The following is a 21,110-nucleotide window of genomic DNA, read 5'->3' as shown; positions in this document are numbered from 1 at the left end:
ATACAATGTAGGGAGATAGTAATACGTGTGAAATCACACCGAATACGATGAATAGGACACTTGGAGAAAACTGTCAGAGGATAGAATTCCAAAGAAAATGATGGAAGCTGTGATCTATTCAGCTAGGCGAAAAGGGGACCTAGAAGAAGGTGGATTGACGACGTAATAATGGATCTCATCAGTATGGGAGTCCGGAAAACAGCAGCAAATAACCGAGAAGTGTGGAGGAAGATCGTTAAAGAATCCAAGGCTCACTAAGGGCTGTAGCACTACTGAAGAAGAAGAAGAAGAAGAAGACGGTGATAGTGTTATTATGGAGATCGTAGACATTTGTTATGTGGAGAGGGGAGGCGGCGAACAAAATGTAAATAATATTAATCGCATATTGTTTTGGAAATTTTAGACAACAGTTTTTTTTAGGGGGATGGGTTGGGGAAGGGGAGGGGAGAAAATAATATTCTAAACTTGCCACACTCTGTAATCAGGTAGCATCGTTCAGAGGACAAATATTGAGACTTGAAATGACTTGACGTCTACGACAAATTAGTATTGTCAAAGTAAATGAATAGCCGTTCTTTGGCATTAACATCGTATTTTCGTCATCTACTTTGGCTAAATTCAAATACTGGAAGGCGATAGCGCCATTACAGTATTCTTCTGGAACCTGCTAAATCAAGAAGAATGAGATGAGAGTAACATCAAGACGCAAATTAGAAATCAAGCACTTGTTGTTTCGCAGTCGTCACCGTAACGACACATTAAGCAACTGTGTGTAAATCAGAGCTGCCTACGGCTCTAACGAACTGCACGAGGTTTGCAAGTTGCACGAAGCTAGCAATATGATACAAAAACATGGGCTCGTCCGGGATTTGAACCCGGGACCTCTCGCACCCTAAGCGAGAATCATACCCCTAGACCAACGAGCTGCTCGGGACAGAAAAAGCCTTTCTCTTGAGTGAGACGCAGCGAGGCGGTCCAGCTGCGTGCAGGCCTATTTGAAAATAGGTAAACGACGGTTTCAAGTTACAATCGCCGAGATGTGATGACAGACTGTGTAACGAATGATCAGTAGCACGCTATCTATCTGAATGACGCTACCAACATGAATGGTGTGGCCGACGTAAAAGATATTCGTAGGCCTCACGCGAATGGGAGGTGACGTAACGGTACCGCTGACCGCCAGTCTGCGCTTGGCGGCACTTTCTCGTATCTGGTGCACGGCCTGGCGAAAGCTGCACATTCCTTCGGTAGCTCAGTTGGTAGACCGGTGGACTGTAGAGGAGCTTAGTAGCGGATATCCATAGGTCGCTGGTTCAAATCCGGCCCGAAGGAAAATTTTAAACATTCATGACTTTGCTTCTCTTTACGAAATAAGCTACACTTTAATCCAACAAACTGTTGTGATATTTTTTAACAGAAAGGTACGACTAAGACAGAATCAGCATATGGTAGCTGTTCTATGTGTGTTTTTCACATGTACATGTACGTGATTACTCTGCTATTCACAATTAAGTGCCTGGCAGAGGCTCCAATGAATCACTTTCGAGCTGTCTCTCTACCGTTCCACTCTCGAACGGCGCGCGGGAAAAAAGAGCACTTGAATTTTTCTGTGCGAACTCTGGTTTCTCGTATTTTATCGTGATGATCATACCCCCTATATAGGTGGGTGCCAACAGTATGTTTTCGCAATCGGAGGTGAAAACTGGTGATCGAGATTTCATGAGAAGATAGAAAAGCCCCTGGGCCTGATGGCATTCAAAACCGTGTCCTCCAGAAGTTCACGGATAAAGCCGTAGAATACCTCACACACTTAACGAATGCCATCCTGACACACCAACACTTCCCACACGTTTGGAAGGCGGCCAAGGTCCTGATGTTCAGGAAGCCAGGGAAAGACCACTCTCTCCCACAAAATTACCGACCCATCAGTCTGCTGTGTTCGCTCATCATCGCCAACGACACCCTAAGGCCGGAGCAATTCGGCTTTAGGAATCACCACTCGACAACACAACAACTCCGCGTAGTCGAACATATAACACACGGCTACAACATGAGCAAAGCCACAGGGGACGTGTTCCTAGACATCGAAAGGCTTTCGATCGTCTCTGGCGCAACGGACTCATACGCAAACTAAGCGAAGCTGGTTTCCCGGACGGACTCGTACGTCTCATACACCCATATCTCACGAACAAATGTTTCAACACTAACGTGCAGGATAAGCAATCAACACAACACGGTATCCAAGCTGGAGTACCCCAAGGAAGCATCCTAGGGCCCATCTTGTTTATCCTGTACATTAATGACTTCCCAGCGACACAAAACACGACGTTAGCCGTCTACGCGGATGACACAGCCATCCTCGGGCAAGACTGGAAACCGTCGACCATCAGTTCACGAATACAGACAGCACTCAGAACAGCTGAGCCTTGTTTGGAGAGATGGCGCATTAAAGTAGACGTCGACAAGTGCGAACCAGTTCTGTTCACACGCAGACCGAAACTGCTGCGCAAACACCAACACTGTAGACCAATAACACTACATACACGCCCAATACGTTTCCGAGAGAAAGTCAGGTACCTTGGTGTCTGGATGGACCAGAAACTTACATTTGGGGGGGGGGGGGGGGGGGGGACGACCACATCGAATACGTTGCCAACCGAGCGCACGCGAGGCTCAAACATAATCTTTTGATCTGCGTGTCTGTTGTAGGAAAATATTAAGATTACATGAATGTGTTATAACAGAATCACAGAAATTTCTGAAATTCATGCACATGGACGGTACCATCAGTGATAAACCTTCTAATGCAGGAATTGATACCAAAAGTATAGTAATCCTTATGGTACCATTTGAAAGGAAAAATCTATACAACCATGCCTGAACTCCTTCAATAATGTAATTGACCCAAACATTCTAAAGAGAGGGAAAAACACAAACTGGTTCAAATGGCTTTGAGCACTATGCTCAAAAGAGGTACACACTGATGTTACATTCAGCTATTGAACACCAGATGCAAATGTTAAACATAAAATCAATCATCACATTATATGACTCTCCAAACAGGCAGTGAGAATAAATTGCATTTACGTGGAGTAAACACCGATAAATCAAAATTAATTCCTATGGAATTGCACAAGTGTAATGTGAAGTGCGAGAAGAATTCTGCAATACTCAGCCTATGAAACCCTCATGGAAACTTTGCCGGCGTGATCCAACAAATTAATCCGTGGCCAAACTCAAGCCGGAGCGGCCACAATATCACCAAATTCAGAGTGGCGGGGCGTCGTCGTTGTGCAGATGTCGGCCGGCCTCATGGTGGTGCAAGGCTGCGCTCGTCGATTAACTCCTAGCTATCTTGCTCAGTACAAAGCTGAACGACAACTTTCTATCTCCAAGCTCAATCGTTCCATTTGCAAAGTCATAAGCTGCCGAGATGCTCACTCTCTCTCAGGCAAGCTGAGTAAAGAAAGCCACATCCGCACTCTAGGCAAGCTGTGAATGGAAAATTTCTATGGAGTCCGCTCTTTGCCTCGGTTAACCCTCCAGGAAAATCATGAATGCCTGCTCTGTGAAGTGAACAAATTCCCACAAAATTTCCCTTCCTCTCAACTTCTGCTATTTAGCTCCTCCCAGGCCACCCATTAAGGTTAGCTTCTGCATAAAACACCAATTTTTTTCGAAATTCTGACTCCCAGGAGAGTACTTCAAATTCCTTGCTCCTACATTCCCATCAGAGGCCGGCGGATTTCATTCTGTCGCTCTTCACCTGATTTACTTCAGACTCTGCGGACCGTGAATTCAGCATGAAGTTTCTATAGTCACGAACACGCATATTTTGGCCTCTGTTGACCACTCCCTAGTAGCTTTGCCTCGCTTTCTCGCATGTTTCACTGAAAACGGGATGTCGGACATTTATCAACAGGCCTACCATTTTCCGTCTGATTCCCAGCACACTAGCATGGGGTCAACCACCATCTCACTGTCACTGATCTTAAGGCAGCAGGAGGCCGCGCCCCATTACCACTTTCTCAGAGTTTGAGCCGCCCTAAGCTGCGTATTGTCACTTCCGGTCGCACGCCGCCACCCGGCTGCACTAGCATGGGGTCAACCACCCTCTCACTGTCACTGATCTTAAGGCAGCTGGAGGCCGCGCCCCATTACTTTCTCCGAGTTTGAGCCGCCCTAAGCTGCGTATTGTCACTTCCGGTCGCGCGCCGCCACCCGGCTGCAGTCACCTCTGAATTCTTCCTTGGGATAAACTAGCCTCAGTACATCGACGCGTTTCCACAAAGTTTTCATGTGGCGTGAATTACTTTAAAACCCTCACTCAACATTAATTATTCTAATACGTCCATACTATACCCTCTACAAGATACATTGTGCCTTGTCAATGATTTTTTTGTTCTGTCCTACTCTTCGCTCAAGCTGAGTTCGGTAATCTTAAATGACTTCACGTAAGCCGCATAGTTCTTGCCATCTTACATAGCCCTTCTCTTCTAATCAAATCTGTGGCACAAAATTAATATCTCCGTATCCGGTATCTTAATTCGTTCGAGTGATTAGTTATCGGCAATTGGTTACCACTGCCTCCTCTCTGATGCAAACTCCCACTCATTCCTGGGGTACCTGCCTTCAGTGCCTGGATTTACTGTTAAAGACTATATTTTTATATTGGTAACGCCACGTAGCGCTCTGTATGAAAATCACTGGCTGTGCTGTGTGCAGTCTGTGGCTGGGTGGCATTGTTGCAATATTTTCCATTGTAGTGTTGGCTGTTAAAAACGCGTAGCGTTGCTTACTTGGAGGTGAGCCGCCAGCAGTGGTGGATGTGGGGAAGTGAGATGGCGGATTTTTGAGAGCGGATGATCTGGACGTGTGTCCATCAGAAATAGTACATTTGTAAGAATGGATGTGATGAACTTCTATATACATATTATGACTTTTGAACACTATTAAGGTAAATACATTGTTTGATCTCTATCAAAATCTTTCATTTGCTAACAATGCCTATCAGTAGTTAGTGCCTTCAGTAGTTAGAATCTTTTATTTAGGTGGCAGTTGGGGCGCTCGCTATATTGCAGCAGTTCGAGTAACGAAGATTTTTGTGAGGTTAGTGATTTGTGAAAGGTATAGGTTAATGTTAGTCAGGGCTTTCTTTTGTAGGGATTTTTGAAAATCAGATAGCGTTGCGCTAAAAATATTGTGTGTCAGTTTAAGCACAGTCATGTATAATTTTTCTAAGGGGACGTTTCATATGTCGACCCTTAGCCGAGGACACCTCACAGGAAACTTCAGATTTTTTTTCTTGTAGTTTGTGTAATTAGAGTAGCTATTGTTTATTGCTAGCGCGTAATCATAGAGAGAATTTCCTTTGTAGTTGTAGTTTTTCATTGTTGTACAGTAAAAGTTGTGGCATGCATGTAGATTTGCACCAAGTATTTCGCAGCTGCGCTTGCAATAAGTAGATATTATTTTCAGTGCTATGTTAATGTGTTTTCTTATTTTGCTCTTCAAATTGTACTTTTCTGTGTTATCGTGTGAAATATTGTGACAATAATGGCGTGTGAAAAACGTAATACTAGGCTCCAAAGTAAACTGAGAAATAATAGTGACGACGATCGTAGGTTATCAGCACCACTGTGTAATGAATTAACAGACATTCAAAGTGGTAATTTGGTAATTGTGCATAGGGAATCGGAGCGGGCGGCAAATAATGGCGTAGACAGTGAAACAATTAGTGAAGAGGGAAGCATTATCGATGAATCGGTCGGCAACAATCCGAAATGACAGGACACAATCTCGCAAATACTGTAGATTCAGGTTGGGGGGCCTCACCGTTTTCTCAAATAAGTCAAGACATTTTCTGCTTCTCAAAATGTGAATGTTGCCAGTGCAAATTCACTGCCGATAAGCACTGAGGAACATGTTTCAGACACCACTGCTATGTTATTACAATTAATACAACAAATGGGACAAACACAGCAAAATCTTCGAAAGTTAGACACAATGGAACAAAATCTTCAAAAGTTAGACACCAAGCTCGAACAAACATGTGAAGATTTAACTACTGAGTTACATAAAATGTCAAAAAGTCTGTAATGACGTAAAAACACAGATTTGTGAGCATTCCTAACATATTTTTTTGCGTCATGAAAATGCATTACAGAATCACAAAGCAGCCATAAAAGAACTGCAAACTATTGTTCGTGAAAATCATGAGACCTTGGAAGCTAAGACTGACTCAGTTGCATCTACCGATTCGGTTACTCAACTTGCAAAAACTCAGAGGGACTACGGAAAAGCCACAAAATAACAACACAGGGCACTTCGGAAATTATGAAAGAAATTGGCAAGGTACACCGAATTTTGAGATGGAACCGCCGAAACGACGTAACAGTGACCGACATGCGACTCGCTGACATGATGATTTTGACTAAAAGCTGTTCATTACAACACTTAAATTCAAAACATTTAAGAATTCCGGCAACGACATTCATCCAAAAGCGTGGCTTCATCAATTCTTTCATTGTTTTCCTCCCAACTGGTCATTGGAGCACAGGTTAGAATTTGTATGGCTACTTAGAGAATGAACCAGCTGTAAGAATGCGATCGGTCATTCACGATTGTCACAGTGAAGGAGAATTTTATCATGCCTTCCTCTCAGCATATTGGTCTCAAGCCACACAAGACCGAGTAAAACATAGCATCATAATGAAACATTTGGAAAAATCTGAATTTTCCAGTCTTCTGAAATATTTTGAAGACATGTTGCTCAAGAATAAGTACCTGTTAAACCCTTACAGCCCCTCAGAACTCATCCGCATTTGCTTGATCAAATTGCCTGAGCAATTACGACACATTATTTTGGCAGGACGTTGCAAAGAGTCGTCCGAGTAACGAAGATTTTTATGAGGTAAGTGATTTGTGAAAGGTATAGGTTAATTTTAGTCAGGGCCATTCTTTTGTAGGGATTTTTGAAAATCAGATTGCGTTGTCAGTTTAGTGTTGATCAGAATACGTAAAGAGAGTAATGTCTGAGTACGTTCAGTTTTGCTCAGCTATTTGAAAATCAAATAATATAAGAGGTTTATCAGCACAGTAATTCATTAAGTTTCCTAAGGGGGCGTTCAAGACATGGTCATTATTAAGCCTTAATTTTACTTTAATCTCTGCAGATTCCTGAGACAAATATTAGTCAGAGTACTCAAAAGAAAACTACAATTATATTACAATGACACACGTCGCAAAGGGCAAATACACATGTTTAAGCACCTCTGTACTTGTCATTTGAATGGCAAGACCCGCAATTATAACTTAAGGTCCATTCAATCTCAGTCATCCATCCCTACTCGACTTAAGTTACTAAAAACAAACATCAACAATATTCGAGTAACACTTTATCAAGTTGATAGTGGTCGCTCTCATTCAATTGTATCTGAACGCCTGTTCGACATTTTATAAATAAAGGTTTTTTTGTGTCTCACTGTCTCTGGACGTTTATATTGTGCATGGTGTAAGTGTCATGTTTTCACAATTCAACAGGGTCTGGCCTAGTCCAGCGTCTGGAGTCTGGATTGTGTACAAATTTGTTGTTTTATATACATATATATATATATATATATATATATATATATATATATATATAAAAAACACAACCAAATGACAAGAATCATTGCGCATTGAGCAACCACTGTTGTGCATTCGTAACAAGGTGTAAATATGAAATCTTATTCTGACACAAAGGGACGTGGCATGACAAATATGACGTTTTAACAAATGGAACATTTATAAAATCATAACCTTCTTATAACATAATTCATAAAAAGAACAAATGAGTACTTCACGTCGTTGAGGTGCATGTTATTCATCTGAATCCACACTCACACACATGGCGCAAGTTTCTTGCAGGAACGGAAGTGACAGTAGTTCTGACTAGCAAGTTGAGGGATGACTAACGGCTGAGAAGAGAGGAACGTCGATTATCGAGATGGCGCCACAGGCACTCACATCTTCTTGTGGCAGGATGGCTCTCACCTAAGAGCTCGTTGTTGACATCTTGTCCGACAGGCACAAGATCCCATCGGTGCATCTATGATCGGTGACCTCTCGCAGCTCAGTGACAGGTCATTGCTCCTTCAATAGACGCTTTAGGGCAAGGCAGGGACCGTGATACGACGAGAGCCTATTTTTAGCTCAGGTCCTCAAAGTTGGTGTCATTAGGCACAAAAGGTCAGCTGGGCTGTCGCTCCACCCGACGTGTCGAGCAACAAATATAGAAACCTTCTTGGACCTCTTCATTCCTGCCCCCCGATCCGTACCGTGTACAGAGACCAGAACCGACCTCTTTGTCGTACACAGAACTGCTGGATCTCACCTCTCCTTGGCTGCTGAGTTGACCACCGGCCCCGACGATTCAGGGCGTGGTCTGCATGCCATCACCATCACCAGCTGTGTGCTCCCCTCATTGCTGTCGTCCTCGTTCCTAGTGAGCTCGTGTGTGGTGTGCCAGGTGTCACAGCTTCAACTCCCTCTTGCTCAGTTACGCCACCTTAATACAGGAAGACAACTAATTTTAGTACATGGAAAGTGCTCATGTTTAACCATCAGAACCATTCTTTTTTTTAATATTTGATTGAAGACAATGAAATTGTCTCATTACAAAAGGAATGATTATCTTGTTTGTAAGTCAATTTCAGGATCAATTTAAATAGAAATATAACAGAGACGGCCTGTGTCGCCGAGCGGTTCTAGGCGCTAACATGGTGTTGGCCAACCCGATACATATCTACTATTTACTACTTTTTATCTCTAATCTTGTTTTCTTTATGCATTCCGTATGTGGAAGATGTCCTTCTTATTCTGCCTGCGAACATGTATAAAACACAACAACTTGTGTCAGTCTTACCAAGATTATATTTTTGTTGGAAGTTTAAATATCGTCTTTTATCGTGTTCTATTGCGACACCTCTTCTCTCCTCTATTTCCTTCCGGTTTTCTCCTCTTCTCACGAGTGGTTTTATAAGTCCTGTGAATATGTTTCTGATTGGCAATCTCACAATGACACAACACAAATATAGCTGACTGCTAACGCTCGCAGTTGTTACACTATCTTGGTATCAACACGTATTTCTGGCGTATCAATGGTGCTGTTCGCTCTGTAGATGACTACATCCGGTTTATTTTAACATACACTGGGTGTACTAATTCACGCAACTGCGCATAGCTGTCCACCTCTTACGTATTCAGGGGCATACGAGATGCGTCGGTGCGGCCTACGGGACTGGCCACCTTAAATATGATCTCCAATGACGGAGATACATTTACGGTGAACCTTCCTGTAACTTACAGAGTCCCTAATCTATCTTTTTCTAGGGGTACGTCAGAAATACATTCTTTAATCATGTGCTTTTACAAAATAATCTAGTGCACTCACTTTCACAACATCGAGAGGCGAGATGTCATTATTAATAATAAAACACAAAACATAGTCACATATAAATGAGACATTCTACCACTAAAATCGGTACATACACAAACAAACAAACACTTTAACAAAAATCGTTATTGGTTCAAATGGCTCTGAGCACTACGGGACTTAACTTCTGAGGTCGTCAGCCCCCTAGCACTTCGAACTACTTAAACCTAATGAACCTAAGGACATCACACACATCCATGCCCGAGGCAGGATTCGAACCTGCGACCATAGCTGTCGCGCAGCTCCAGACTCTAGCGCCTAGAACCGCTCGGCCACTAGGGCCGGCAAAAATCTTTATTCTAAACCTATATTTCCTACTTACAATTCCATGTCGACCTCTTCCAGGTTGTTATTATGGTAACCATTATTCCTGTTCCTTCCCAGGTCCTTTGTGATTTACTATGTTGCACTGAATAGTTTCACTCTTCTTCCGTGTAACTTATTTTCGAGTTTCCATTACTCTTATCTTGTTTGTGGCCGTTCTAATTCGGTACTGGCCTACTATCCCACTGGAGTCCATTATTGCGACGCTGTCGGCGTTTCTCCCGCTCCTGTTCCTCTTGAAATGAGAATTCCAGTTCGCGCAGAATGCCCTTAAATACCTCAGTATCGCTGCCACAACGACCGGCAAGTGATTGTTGATACGAGATGGGAAGTTTCATGCAGTATAATCTGATGATTTCCGCACCGCTACGTGGGTTGTCTAGATACTGGTTCCTTTTTGTCATATTTTCAAAAAATGTGACCGGACTCCTGTACCCTGCCCTTGCCATATCTCGGGACATCATAATTTCTTGTTTGATTCTTTCTTGGGTTCCTTTTGACAATATTAGCCCAAGAAGGCATTTTTGAATTCTTCGAACGAGACGCTCGTCTTCGCTACATTTCTCATGTACTCAGCGGTCGCGCACTCCATATTGGAGCACACAAAATCCAGCGGGTACATCAATGGCCAGTGTGGGGGCAAAGATAACTCGAATTGTCCCATAAAAGTTTTTGAATACAAGCTATTACCTTCGTCCTTGTATTGATGGAACTTTCGGACTGATACAAAATGCTTGTAGTCAAATCGGTCATTATTTCAGTTATCATTTCGCCCTATCTTACGATTTGTATGAACTTCGGGACGTGGACTAATTCGTTCCGACAGGCTAACGTCATCTCTGCAGTTGTTCGGTACATCTAATCAGCCGACAGCAATTGTGCTCACTGGACTGCTGCCCGCTGTCCGTGTTTACCTCGGTCGATGCCTCACAGCTGTGAATCAAGGCGTGGCTCCCGTTGCTTACAGTGTCAACTTCGTCACACCGTGAAGCGGTTACCTCTGTTCCGGCAAGTGACGGTTCAGTCGACGTAGTAATTGCACCCTTCTCCTTTCCTGGTGTCTCCGTAATGAGACTTTTGACGTCGTCCTCTAAATTTCTTTTTAATATCCCCATCTCCTCTTTCCACATCTCGTTAGGCCCTATGTCCGGTTGCTTTTGTTGCTTTTCTTAGACACATTTTATCCGGCTTTGTAGCCTTGATACCATGACCTTTTCTACTTTTGCCGTGCTTTGCGTGGAGTCCCGAGTTTCTCTCGCTATTTTCCTTGCACCTTCGGCAATTAATTTGGCTTCAATTGCCGTTCGTTTGATGATGGCAATCTGTTTCTCTATTTTGACGCCAAGATTCTTTACCTCCTCTTTTACTTCCCTATGAACTTCTGTGAGCCTATAGTTCAGCTCCGAATTGGCCTTTTTAATTTCGGCATTAAGGTTGGCGCTCTGCTCTAAGTTCACCGTTTTGCATCTGTTGCAACAGGTCCGAAATATTTTTGAGAGTAGCTGCATTTTGATCCTCGTCCTTTCGTGGTTGAAAATGCGACTCTTCTCCTCTGTTCTGAGGAACCCTTCGATAGCTAGACAAGTACCGTCTCCGCGCCCCCGTCGGCTCACCTGTGAATGAATCATTTGATAATGGTCGGACACCATTTTGTTCGAACACACTCTGGCTTCTTAGGCTGGATCTTCTATACTTATGGATTAATCCTGTACTCCCTGTGTCCCCCGAACCCTCAGTATCACAGCCTGAATCAACGTCCTTACTATTCAGCGGACTAAACAGGTCGTAAGACCCAGTTTCACGAAGCTGTAACTCACGTTGGTCACGCTCATTGGTAGAGCTTTCGCTACTATCACCCATGTTCTCCCGAGTAACAGTCTGATTATATTCTGCCGTTGCCTTGGCTTTTCCCTCGTTATCATTTGCACTGTTATGTTACACGAAAACTCAGAACCCAGGTACCTCTTACACTCAATAATTAGATAACACAAAACATATATCAGGACACAAATTGATACACTGGGTGTGAGCAGTGACCTGACAAACTACATGAAGACGTCCCCCAAAAAGACTAGTACCAATGATTGTGTTCTGTGTGCTCAGCATCGGCTGATTAGAGCACTGCATATCACAAGTACTCCAACAAATCATAAATACAATGCATAGGCACCGATAAATGTCAATTTGAAAGGACAGCACATGAAAAAGACAATGTAACTTATTTTAACTAATGCTACTTGTCTCTCCATTCAAAATGGCTAAGCAATGGATCACGTGGAAAAATTGCCTTTTTCAATACTACTTCCTACTATATCCCGAAGTATTGTATCCTAGCATGGGTCAGCCAAATGTAACACCCCACCCGTCACTTATCTAGTTTTGGCGTGTGTTCACCCCAGCTAAATGACTAACAGATCAACACAGAGTGCAAAACTGACGCAATATCGGATAACGCAAAGAAAATTATAAGGCCCTGTGACTCCTGATTGAACTGCAGTGGCAATGTTGACATTAATTAATCCTTTTTTTTAATTAAAAAAGGGGTGAACATTGAAGTCATATTCAGCTATTGAACGCTAGATGCAAATGTTGAACATAAATTTAATGAAGAAAGTGATCTGGGGTTTCAACTATTGATTGAAAACAGATGCAGTCGATTAGCACAAATTTAACTCCCGACCTTCAATCGTCACATTTCGTGAATCTCCTAACAGGAGTGGGAATAAATTCCGTTTATGTGGAGTAAACAGCGATAAGGCAAAATTAATTCCTATCGGCTGACCCAAGCGTAATGCGAAGTGCGAGAAGAATTCTGCAATACCCAGCCTATGAAACCCTCATGGGAACTCTGCCGGCGTGATCCAACAGATTAATCAGTGGCCTAACTCAAGCCGGAGCGGCCACAATATCACCGAATTCTGCGTGGCGGGGCGGTGTCGTTGTGCGGACGTCGGCCACCCTCATGGTGGTGCAAGGCTGCGCTCGTCGATAACTCCTAGCTATCTTGCTCAGTACATAGATGAACGAAAACTTTCTATCTCCAAGCTCAATCGTTCCGTTTGCAAAGTCTTAAGCTGCCGAGATGCTCACTCTCTCTCAGGTAAGGTGAATAAAGAATGCCACGTCTGCTCTCTACGCAAGCTGGGAATGGAACATTTCTACGGAAACTTCTGCCTGTCAGCTCTTCGCCTCGGTTTCCCCTCCAGCAAAATCACTTACGACAGTTGCAGCGCCAGTCGCGTTAATTATGCGCCGCTTCCCAGCGACTATCAATGCCTGCTCTGGGAAGTGAACAAATTCCCTCAAAATTTCCTTTCCTCTCAACTTCTGCTATTTAGCTCCTCCGAGGCCACCCATCAAGGTTAGCGTCTGCATAAAACACCAATCTTTCTGGAATTCTGACTCCCAGGAGAGTACTTCAAAGCTTGCCGGAGTCGCGGAGCGCTTCTGGGCGCTACACTCTGGAACCGCGCGACCGCTACTGTCGTAGGTTCGAATCCTGCCTCAGGCATGGATGTGTTTGATGTCATAGGTTAGTTAGGTTGAAGTAGTTCTAAGTTCTAGGGGACTGATGTCCTCAGAAGTTAAGTCCAATAGTGCTCAGAGCCATTTGAACCAAGATGCACGAGCACTGTTTTCGGCAATCCTTACACTGGTAATTGAGCGCCCCCTGTCTAACGTAATGATCGAGGCGCGGACAAAAAGGGGGCGGGGGTGTTCATAAGGGTATGACACCCATTTTAGTAAAAGCGTTTATATTGATAGCCATATTAATTTCCAAATTTAGTTGCTAATTTTTAAAGAGAATAAAAGTCTTGAAAATGGGGAGATATTATAACAAATTAGAAGCTTCGTTTAACACAGGGTGCTTTTCATTTCCGTTCCTGAAGGTCAGACCACGTGGTTTGTGTCCTGACTGTCTTTAGATAACGTTCCAGCCAGGGAAAGACGGCCTCTCCAAGTGTGACCACACCTCTTGCCATCAGCAAACCGAAGATGGTTCATAAGTCCTGAGGTGGAACCGGTAAACCATAGCAAGTTGAGGGTAGGCAAGGCAGAGGATTAATTATGCTCCTCTAAAAAAATAATTAAAAAAAGATAGTAAGACTTTCGCGAACATAGATGCAGGCGACAGAAATATGAAGCTACAGCGTTCCATCCATTTATGTATTCCTAGAGCCGTAGTTTGCAGACGTGTGTTTACAATAATGTTAGAACTAAATGAAGTCGGATTGTGCCGAGTGGACTTTCCGATTTTATACCGTATAACAACTTGACACATCTAGTTCTGAAATTTTTGGGCAAGGGATTTTTAGATCATGTATCTACCTGATTTATGATTTATTGTAAGTTATACTAAAACGATGGACCAAGTAATGACCTAAACAAAGTATATATTTAAAAAAAAATTGGTGATAATGGTAGAATGTAAATACACTAAGAACCATTGAGCGAAAAATACTACACTAAATCTATGGGCCAATAAGGGAGGAAGAAGGCTGGGGAATACCTACACTGCTTAATTAAAAGAGTTAATACAATGTAGGGAGATAGTAATACGTGTGAAATCACACCGAATACGATGAATAGGACACTTGGAGAAAACTGTCAGAGGATAGAATTCCAAAGAAAATGATGAAAGCTGTGATCTATTCAGCTAGGCGAAAAGGGGACCTAGAAGAAGGTGGATTGACGACGTAATAATGGATCTCACCAGTATGGGAGTCCGGAAAACAGCAGCAAATAACCGAGAAGTGTGGAGGAAGATCGTTAAAGAATCCAAGGCTCACCAAGGGCTGTAGCACTACTGAAGAAGAAGAAGAAGAAGAAGAAGAAGAAGAAGAAGAAGAAGAAGACGGTGATAGAGTGTTATTTTGGAGATCGTAGACATTTGTTATGTGGAGAGGGGAGGCGGCGAACAAAATGTAAATAATATTAATCGCATATTGTTTTGGAAATCTTAGACAACGGTTTTTTTAGGGGGATGGGTTGGGAAAGGGGAGGGGAGAAAATAATATTCCAAACTTGCCACACCCTGTAATCAGGTAGCATCGTTCAGAGGACAAATATTGAGACTTGAAATGAGTTGACGTCTACGACAAATTAGTATTGTCAAAGTAAATGAATAGCCGTTCTTTGGCATTTACATCGTATTTTCGTCATCTACTTTAGCTAAATTCAAATACTGGAAGACGCTAGCGTCATTACGGTATTCTTCTGAAACCTGCTAAATCAAGAAGAGTGAGATGAGAGTAGGATCAAGACGCAAATTAGAAATCAAGCACTTGTTGTTTCGCAGTCGTCACCGTAACGACACATTAAGCAACTGTGTGTAAATTAGAGCTACCTACGGCTCTAACAAACTGCACGAGGTTTGCAAGTTGCACGAAGCTAGGAATACGATACAAAAACATGGGCTCGTCCGGGATTTGAACCCGGGACCTCTCGCACCCTAAGCGAGAATCATACCCCTTTTTTTTTAGTTTTTTTTGTGCCTGACCGAGACTCGAACTCGGGACCTTTGCCTTTCGCGGCCAAGTGCTTTACCAACTTTTTTTTCTTTTTTTTTTTTACAAATGGGATTCAATTACAAAATAGTACACAAGAAAACAACTTATTGGGAAAAGTCTTACAAAGCTTCACCTTTGTGGTGCAGAACATAACAATTAAGCTCAAATTTTACACTTCAAATGGAAAATAAAAATATTACAAAAAAAGAAAAGAAAAAATCAGTCTGTGCATAAAATAACCTCCCATCTTTTTGGTTACTTTCATGGAAATGCGATGACAAAGCCACAAAACTGAAGTTGTACTAAGGCACTTATGCAAATAACATGTACAGAAATATGCCTTGAATACTTAAAGAAAATGGTGTTTCTACACACACTAATTATTAAGCTCAACAAAAATATAATCACAGCCTACAATGCTTATTTCACAAACTACTAACTACATTTTTTTTTGAGAATGCATAAAAAAAAAACAAGGCAGCCATGCGCAAAAAGTTGCCAATAAAGTGAACTAAAAAGGGCCATCTTGCTCGCCGCGGTCACATTGCTAGGCGGGCGGCCAGGAACGGGCGGTCGTCATTACCTTGGACATCACCAGCCACCAATCGTTGGAGCGCCCGGGGCCGCTGCACACAGTCAGAGACTGTTTCTGTTACCATAGGGGAATCGTGGAAAGATCACATCTACAAGTTAATATCTTCTCACACCCGGCACACCCCAGCTGGGAGGTGGGTCCATGAATGACGAACCCAAATAGTTCGCAAAAAGGTTCCGGTAATCCTGTCTGTTCGTTAAGACCAGAAACTCGTCGATCATATAGTACCATAAATCGAGGACGTCTTTGTCTCCATCGCGGTATATGTAGTGTATCGCCATTCCTCGTACCCAATTAACCGCATTCATCCGGGTCATAGGGAAATAGACAGCGTCGGGATGAAAGAGTTCTTGGGGTAAAATCGAAACGTAGGGGCGGCGGAGCAGGAAAGCCAGGATCTGGCGGATCAGTTTCCAGCACTCACGCGCGGGGCCACAGTTCAGTCTATGTTCGTCCGTGTCTAACGTCGTGCAACGGGGGCACACAGGGTCGTCAATTAGGTGAATGGCATGCAGCCGTTGTCGGGTTGGAAGTTTCTCGTTAACGACCACATACCACGTCGATCGCACGAAAGTAGACAGGAACGGCGCGTGGATGGCTCGCCATACTCGTGGCCAGTCGACCGTAGGGTGGCGCCGTACAATGTCGTTATCCGGAGTCCAGTGCTGGAGAGCACTATAATAAGTCTTCGCTGTCGGATTCCGTGTCTCCGATATAACCCGCAACACATAGCTATGCTCGACGAAAAACGTTCTAATGTGTGACAGCGAGGGCGATAAATGTCCAACTGGTACCGGTGGGTACAGCGTACGTGGGGCCACTTCTTCAATCAGTAGGCCTGGGAGACTGGCTGTTGGTGAAAGCCAGAGTCGCCTCATGGAACGGAGATACAGTGCTAGCGCTCTGTGCTTGACGTGAGTGAGTCCAACACCGCCTTTGTCGAAGGGTAAAGTAAGCGTAACAAAACGGATCTTGAAAACAGCACCATCGTTCACCACGTGTCCAAACACTGCCTGTATCCTGGAAGCCATCGTGTCCGTTATCGGCAGTACATGGGCGTAATGGTTAAGGTGAGAAGCCATGTACACATTAACGTATTGGGCGCGTTGCAAAACGTTCAATGATCTGAATTTATTGAGACGAGCCTCTAAACGGAGTCGTCGTAAGACCATACGATACGTAAAGGCCGCCGTGCGTTGTATTTGTCGATGGAGTGATATCCCTAAACACTTGAGCATCGGGACCTTTGTCAGAGGTACGGCCAGACCTGCAGGCATTCCTCGTCCTACCTCCATGTAGCGTGATTTCCGAAGGTTGAGCACACTGCCTGCCACCGCCCCATACTGGTGGAGCCAGGAAAACGCCGTGTGTATTTCGTCACCAGACCGTGCTAAGAACATCACATCGTCGGCGTATGCACCACATCGAAAGGTTACGGAACGGAGAGTAAGTCCTTCTAAGCGTCGCCGTAGTCCGTGAAGAGCTGGTTCGAGGGCAACGGCGAAGAGCATGGCAGAAAGAGGACAACCCTGCCGGACGGACCTGTTGACACGGACGGGGGCGGACCGACAGCCGTTGATCATAATCCTCGTGACAGCCCCATGGATCAATCGAAGCACAACAGACGTCGTCAGACGCGGGACACCGATGTGTTCCATAACAGCACGCAGGAAACCATGGTTAACGCGGTCGAAAGCATGGTCGAAGTCCAGCGCAACAAGAGCGCCTTGGAGGCGGCAAGTTTCCATGAGCGCCACCACGTCTCTATAGGTGCTTAAAGTCGTAAACACATTAGTGTCGCCCCCGAGGCAGGTTTGATCAGTGTGAATGGCCGCCATTACCGTAGGTTTGAGCCTCTCACGGAGCATGCGTGTCAACAGCTTATAGTCAGTGTTTAGCATTGTCAACGGGCGAAAATCAAGAGGGCGACGGCCTCCGCCGGGTTTGGGCACAGGGATCAAGAGACCCTCAGTAAAGTCAGATGGTACCTGAAAATCGGCGTCCAGGAGTTCACTGTACATCCTGACCCACATTGGGCCCATGAGATCAAAGAACCGCTTGTAAAATTCAAGAGGGAGGCCGTCAGGGCCAGGCGTTTTGTTGGGAGAGCCACGCAACAGAGCCTCTCGCAGTTCTTCCAAAGTCACCGCCGACAAGAGCGTAGCATCATCTTGTAGGTTCCGAGAGACTGGTAGGTCAGATAGGACTTCCCTGACCCCTACATTCATGTGGGACTCCCTCTCGTAAAGAAGTTTATATGACTGTGTGAACGCTCGGACGATATCCATTTGTGCGTCAACGCGTCGCCCGTCCTCCGTCTCAACCTCGGTAATGAGCTGCCTCTTGCGTCTTCGGCGTTCTTGAATGATATGGTGAAGGGAAGGTCGTTCACCACGAACATCATCAGTCGTCCTCGCTCGCACCCGCACACCCGCAAGACGTACGGCGTTGATACGAAGCAATTGTGCCTTGACGCGTTGTACTGCTGATTGTCGCTCTGGCGACGGCGGTTGTACAGCCAGTTCGCGGAGCGCAGTATAGTAAAAATCAGTAGTCGCAGTATACCAGCGCGCTCGGTCGCGTCCATAGCTGACTAATGTTCGGCACAGTGCGGGTTTTGCACACCGTAACCACCATTGAAGTACAGAACGGTAGGCGGGTAAACGCCGGTGGCAATTGCTCCATGTGGACTCGACTGCGCGTCTGCAATGTATCTCATCAAGAAGGGCCACATTGAGGCGCCACGGACCCCTGCTTCGGCGGACGCGCTGGCGGGGAAGGGTGAGAGTACACACATATGCGAGGTGATCCGTGAACGCTGCCGGCCACATCTCAGCGTCGACAACGGCCGATCGTAGGCCGCGGGTGACGTAGACTCGATCCAAACGGCTCGCGGAGTGGCTAGTAAAGTAGGTGTGTGCTCGACGGTCGCCGTGTTGGATGATCCAGGTGTCCAACAAGGCCAAGTCCTGTACAAGTGCCTGGAGTGCCGGGCAGGTGGTATAGTGTGGCTCCTGGTCGGATGGGCGGAGCACACAATTAAAATCGCCGCCTACTACCAAGTGGTCGGTATTGCCCTGGAAGAGCGGGGCTATATCTTCGGCAAAAAAGGTGCGCCGTTCTCTCCTTTTGCCGGTGCCTGAAGGAGCATATAAGTTCACCAGACGTACTGTACCAATCGTGAGTGCGACCCCCCGGGCCGACGGTAAATAGGAGACATCAGTGGCCATTATCCCTTCCCGCAGTAGAATCGCCGTACCTCCGCCGCCCACATCTGCAGGCATAGTGTAGGCGTCATATCCGTAGGCATCGAGACAGAGTCCTGATCGGACTTCTTGAAGGAAAACAACATCCAGATCCGCAGCGCGTAACGTATCCTTCAGCATACGGGTCTTGACATCAGATGTAATGCCATTGACGTTGATCGTGGCGAGGCGGTACGCCTGGTCCATCAAGTCTCGGGAGGTGACCATGGTATGACAGGAGGGCAGTAGTCGTGACGTGGAGCGCCGGTCTTGCGAAGTGCTAGGCAGCGACGAGAGGTGCTCATGCCGTCCTAGGCGTCTGTCGCCGGCCGCGTAGACGCTGCCATCGGCATCGGTGCATCGTCTTGGTTCTGAAACGCATCCTGCAACTCCATCTCCTGCGCCCAGTCGCCCAGGGACGTTGACACCACTGGATCTCGAGAGGCAGACGGAGGCAAGGGTGCATCCCCGGTGTCGGAGCTGCGGTGATCTCCCGCATCCCCATGTGGTCCAGACCCAGCGGTAGTGGGAGAAGACGTCGAACCGTGTGAGACGGTAGGGTCGCCTGTGTCGGCGGGGTGGAGCGGTTGAGGCACCTCGTCATCCAGCGGTGTCGCCTCGGGCTGTTCTACGTCGTCGGTTGTCTTGCGCCGCTTCTTATGACGCTTGGGTGATTTCTGCTTACGCTGCCGCGCCTCTGTTTCCGACGTAGGGCAAGGGGAGGACGCTGCATCCTGTGCTTCAACTTCCATCGCACCGTCGGCGAGCCGTTGTGACGGTGCGCCGGGGTCCGACGAAAGGACATCAGTAGCATCAGCACTGAAAGACGCTTGGGGCTCCGTGGAAGCTACTGCAGGGTCCTCCAAAGCTCGCACCAATACAGTGGGGTCGTCATATACAGCTGGCGTCTCCCGTCTCGCCGCCGCAACATACGTAATCGGCAGAGAGGTCGGTGTCGACGGACGAATCTGGTCGGTCGAGGGTGTCTGCGCGAGACGGCGTTGCAGGCATTCGGTACGCATGTGTCCCGTCTGGCCACAACCGGAGCAGGTTCTCGGCTGACCGTCGTAAATAATTATTGCCCTGCAACCAGCGATCGTGAGATACGAAGGAATATGGCGATGCAGGTCAATACGGACTTGTCGCACCCCGTTAAGGACAGGGTAGGTGTCGAAGGTCTTCCATTTTTCGGCCGTGTGGCCGAGAACTGTTCCATAGGGTCGAAGAGCAAGGGTGACCAAATCCGCTGGAACTTCAAAAGGGAGCTCAAACACGCGCACATTTTGGATTCCCAATCCAGCACGTTCAAGCGTCACCACACCCACGTTTCCGTCTGAGTGGCAGAACCGATAACCTGCCGTCGAGCGTCTGAGAAGTTTGTCACATGCTTCGTCGTCAGTGAACTTAAGATATACGACGCTGGAGACAATAGATAAGTGGATACCGATCAGCTCGTTAGGATCAACATGTACCACATCGCGTAAAAAACGCTCTACTTCGTGGGCCTTGGGTCTAGAGTACGTAGTGTCGAACTGCAGCTTGATCGTGGCTTTCCGATACGAAAGAGCCATCGTGTGTCAGGAACGTGACGGCAATACGTACCACTAGCGCGCCGGCGCGGTAAACAACAACACACCCGGAAACGCGACACGGAGCGGCCGGGACGTACCGCACCGCTCCACAGCCACAGGCCGACTATGAACAACTAAACAATTGCCATGTAAGTGTATTGGAGTAGAAATGAACGTTAAAAGTCAATGAAACAGCAGCTGCAGCGGAACGGAACTGTTACGTGTTTGTGCTCCTTCTCTTATGGCCTGAATTTCAGTGTATCGAGAAATCCTGTATTCCTTGGTTCCCAACGCTTTCGGCATTCGATGTGGAGTTGGGTGCAGCATACCGAATATGTATGCTTGTATACTTTCTTCCTTAAGAGGGAAACAACAAAATATAAAAATTTC

The 21,110-nt window shown here is 45.7% G+C and overlaps 2 non-coding genes across 2 annotated transcripts; one reads left to right on the top strand and one right to left on the bottom strand.

Annotated features, from left to right (window-relative positions):
* Positions 1-854: 854 nt before the first annotated feature.
* Positions 855-926, bottom strand: Trnap-agg (transfer RNA proline (anticodon AGG)). Its single transcript has one exon. It is a non-coding gene; the product is annotated as a tRNA-Pro (tRNA).
* A 315-nt stretch (positions 927-1,241) lies between these two features.
* Positions 1,242-1,332, top strand: Trnay-gua (transfer RNA tyrosine (anticodon GUA)). The gene is given in 2 exon segments: positions 1,242-1,278; positions 1,297-1,332. It is a non-coding gene; the product is annotated as a tRNA-Tyr (tRNA).
* Positions 1,333-21,110: the final 19,778 nt, after the last annotated feature.

The sequence above is a fragment of the Schistocerca gregaria genome, chromosome 2 (assembly GCF_023897955.1).
Source record: "Schistocerca gregaria isolate iqSchGreg1 chromosome 2, iqSchGreg1.2, whole genome shotgun sequence".
Classification (NCBI taxonomy): Eukaryota; Metazoa; Arthropoda; class Insecta; order Orthoptera; family Acrididae; genus Schistocerca; species Schistocerca gregaria.
Note: the sequence above shows the minus strand (reverse complement) of the source record. Positions and strands in the feature narration are given on the sequence as shown.